General features: G+C 39.4%; 1 pseudogene; it reads right to left on the bottom strand.

Annotated features, from left to right (window-relative positions):
- Window positions 1–3,293: 3,293 nt before the first annotated feature.
- LOC104666716 lies at window positions 3,294–4,091 on the bottom strand (annotated as a pseudogene).
- Window positions 4,092–4,418: the final 327 nt, after the last annotated feature.

The raw sequence follows: 4,418 nt of genomic DNA, 5'->3' as shown, positions 1-4,418 counted from the left end.
GAAAGACAAGCATACACTCTACCCAAAGTTATTATTTTACCTATTTTCCAACTTCTTGTTATCGAATCTCTCCACCAAACCAATTGTTCTGCTTCTGTCTTTGCAGCTGGTTTCTGTAGATGCTGTTCAGCTGCTGATAACATCTGGCCTTTAGGTAGGCTCAAAAAATTTAAAGTTAATAATGCTAGATTCAATTGCATATATGTGGTGTCCCATAGTCCCTATTTACCCCCTTTTTTGCTTTTGCAACAGCTGTTTCAGTGAGAGATTCATTCTTTTCACTGTGGCTTGTTCTTGAGAATTATGTGGGATACCAGTAATGTGTTTAATATTCCATATAGAGAAAAATGTAGCTACAGCTTGGCTAGTATAGCCTGGGGCATTCTACATTTCAACTGAAGCTGGAATGCCCATGACTGTGAACATTGCAGGAGATGCCATTTAACACAGGCAGAAGATTCACCTGTTTGGCATGTAATCCAAAGTGAGAAAATATATCTACACATACATGTACATAAGCCAATTTAGCAAAAGAGTGAACAGGATTGACATCCACCTGCCAAAGAGAATTAGGTTCCAATCCTCAAGGATTAACTCCTCCTGTAAAAGATGAGGAATGCACCATTTGGCAAGTTGGACATTGTTGAATAATGGCTTTAGCCTCTTTCCAAGTAATGCTGTACCTGCGTCTGAGACCAGAGGCATAAACATGGGTTAAATTGTGAAAGTGTCTAGCATTAGATATTGCAGTACCAACTAGGTGATTAGCCATTTGATTCCCTGCAGTCACAGGTCCTGGAAGAAGTGTATGAACTCTAATATGAGTAATGTAAAAAGGGTGCATTCTATTCCTAACTGCTGTTTGCAATTGGGTAAAGGAAGTCATCAGTTGTTCATCTGTAGGAAATCGTAACTGAGCATTTTCAATTAATTGTGTGGAATGAACCACGTATGAAAAATCAGAAATTACATTGACAGGCATCTCAAAAGCAGTCAGCACCTCAATTATAGCTACAAGCTCCACTTTTTGAGCTGAAGTATAGGGCGTCTAGAAAACTTTACTTTTTGATCCAGAATAAGAAGCTTTACCATTACTAAACTTATCTGTAAAAACATTTTCAGCACCTTCAAGTGGTTTAAATTTAGTTATTCTAGGGAGAATCCAATTAGTTAATTTTAAAAATTAAAATAATTTTGTCTTTGGAAAGTGACTATCAAGAACACCTATGAAATCAGCTAAATGGGTTTGCCAATTAAGACTATTTATAAAGACTTGTTGTATTTGTGCCTCTGTAAGAGGGACAATAATTTTTCCAGGATCATATTCATGCAATTTAACAACTTGAATTCTCCCATTTCCTATCAGAGTAGCAGTTGATCCAAATAATGAGTTAGAGTCCGTGAATTAGTATGTGGAAGAAAAAGCCATTCTACAAGATCTTGCTCTTGAATAATATCACCAGTAGGTAAATGCTGAGTTGGAAAAATCAATAAGTCTAAAGGCTTTTCTGGATCTATTCTATTTATTTGAGCTTTATGCACTTGCTTTTCAATCAGCTGTAACTCTCTCTCAGCCTCATTTGTTAATTGCTGAGGGCTAGTGAGATTAGAATCTCCTCTAAGGATAGAAAATAGATTACTCATGGCATAGGTAGGAATGCCTACAGCAGGTTGTATCTAATTAATGTCTACTAGTAATTTTTGAAAGTCATTCAATGTTTTTAATTGATCCTTATGTATGGTTACTTTCTGTGGCACTACTGCAGCGTCATTTACTAAGGTCCCTAAGTAGGAGTAAGGAGTAGTAGTCTGAATTTTGTCAGGAGCTATAATTAAACCAGCTCAAGAAATTGAGTTTTATAAGTGATAACATTGGAATAATACTTCCTGAGTGGGACAGCACAAAGTATATCATCCATATAATGAATAACAGAACACTGTGAAAATTTTTTACAAGTAGGTTCAATTGCTTGTCCTACATAAGTCTGACAAATTGTTGGACTGTTTAACATGCCTTGTGGAAAGACTTTCCAATGAAAACTCTTAGCAGGCTGTAAACTGTCTACCACAGGAATTGTAAATGCAAACCGTTCACAGTCTTGCTCTGCTAAGGGGAAAGTAAAGAAACAGTATTTTAAATCTATGACTATTAAAGGCCAATTTTTTGGAATCATAGCAGGAGTAGGTAATCCTGGCTTTAACGCTCCTATAGGTTGTATAAATGAATTAATGGCTCTAACATCTGTCAGCATTCTCCATTTACCTGATTTTTTTCTTAATAACAAAGACTGGAGAATTCCAGGTGGAAAATGTTGGAGCTATGTGTCCTTTTTCTAATTGTTCAGTAACTAAGTTCTCTAAAGCCTCCAGTTTCTCTTTACTCAGTGGCCATTGTTCTGTCCAAATTGGCTTATTTGTTAACCATTTTAAAATATAGGTTCTGGAGGCGTAACAGTGCCCACCATCAAAAATGATATCCTAAACCCTGATGAGAGTTTTGTCCTTCCACTTGCAGCAGTTTCTTTAACCCTTGTAAATTTTTTCTTAATCCGGTGTCAGGCACATACCCCATTTCTTGCATCATATGCTGACTTTGAGGGCTATATAATTGTTCTGGAATTAGAACTTGTGCTACCCATTCCTGTAATAAATCTCTCCCCCATAAACTTATAGGTACAGAAGTTATAATGGGCTGAATAGTCCCAGATTGTCCATCAGATTCTTCACAATGTAAAATATAACTACTTTGATATACTTCAGGGGCTTTACCAACTCCAACCATGTTACATTGAGCGGGTTGAATTGGCCATGCAGATAGTCAGTGCTGTAGAGAAATGATTGAAATGTTCACTCCTGTATCTACTAAACCTTTACATTTCTTTCACTGAATAGTTATTTCACAGGTAGGAAATTACATTTATTAGTAATTTGATTTACCCAGTAGGCAGCTTTCCCTTGTTTATTTGTTCTGCCAAATCCTCCTGTCCATCTAGTTTCATTTTTCCCTTTTCCAGATATGGCACAATCAGGAGCTGTGCTATGCACTCTCCTGGCCCTGCTTTCCAGGGAACAGAAGTAGATATAACAATTTGAATTTCCCCATTGTAATCTGAATCAATGACTCTTGTATGTACTACTTCTCCTTTTAAACTTAAACCAGACCTACCTAAAAATAATCCTACTATCCCCCCTGCTGGCAACATCTGACTGGAGACAGCAAAATTCTTTTTTTTTTTTTAAGGAAAATTTGTATTTTAATTATTTTTATGTACAGAAAACTCAACAGTATACATTTAACCCAGTTTAGTGGCAAGTTCTTTAGCCTTTGCCTTTTCAAGCTTGGTGATATGAGCCACAGACTTGGGACCCAGGACATTGCCGCCCCAGTGACAGTGGAGCTCATCGTATCTGTCATTGTAATTGGTCCTGATAGCTTCCACCAGCTTAGCCAAAGCGCCTTTGTCTTCTGAGTTCACTTGCGTAAAGGTGACAGTGGTGCAGGTCTTCCTGTGGACTAGACATCCCAATCTTGCCTTCCCCTTGATAATGCAGTAAGGGACCCTCATTTTACGACACAGGGCAGACAAGAAGATAACCAGCTCAATGGGATCCATGTCGTGTGCAGTCACCATCAGCTGAGCTTTCTTGTTCTCCACCAAGGTGGTGACAGTGTTAACTCCTGCTCGAAGGACAGGTGGTCTCTTAGTGGGGATGTCCCCTTTGCCAGCAGCTTTCTTCTCAGCCCGGGCGAACAGCCTCTGCTTCTTCTCTTGCTTTGTCTCTGGTCTGTACTTGTGGGCCAGCTTAAGCAGCTGAGTAGCTGTTTGGCAGTCCAGGGCCTGGGTGAGCTGGTTAATAGCAGGAGGCACTTTCAGCCACTTATAGTGGATGGCTCTCTGCTGCTGCAACCTGATATAGTGAGGCCATTTCACAAAATGGGTGAGGTCTCTTTTGGGCTGGATGTCCTGTTCAATGCCAAAATTCTTAGGTCTTTTCTCAAACAGGGGATTCACTACTTTCTTGGCCTGCTTTTTCATGACAGCAGGGGCTGGAGCCACCTTCTTTCCCTTGGCCTTCTTTCCTTTCGGCATCTTGGGCGGCAGGAGGAGAGCGACAGCAACATTCTTTAACAGTCCCGTTACAAAAGGAGAACCTGGTCCATACTGATTAATACCTTGTTTAAATTCTTCAAGTATTTTAAAAGGAAAAGCCTCAAACATAGCCATAATATTTCCCTATTGATCAAGTGGGTGTATTCTAACAGGGAACTGCAAAGCATCCATATCACCCTCTCATCTAGCTTGCTGGATTCCTGCCTAAATAGAACTGAAGTGGTCATTCAAGGCACTGCTTGAACAGTCACTGGGGCAACTACTTTTTGCCCAGTGTCCTCTGGAAAAGAAAGATCTGGAGGACCA

The sequence above is a fragment of the Rhinopithecus roxellana genome, chromosome 12 (genome assembly GCF_007565055.1).
Source record: "Rhinopithecus roxellana isolate Shanxi Qingling chromosome 12, ASM756505v1, whole genome shotgun sequence".
NCBI classification, from domain to species: Eukaryota; Metazoa; Chordata; class Mammalia; order Primates; family Cercopithecidae; genus Rhinopithecus; species Rhinopithecus roxellana.
The sequence above is the reverse complement of the archived record's forward strand: the minus strand, read 5'-3'. Positions and strand labels throughout refer to the sequence as shown.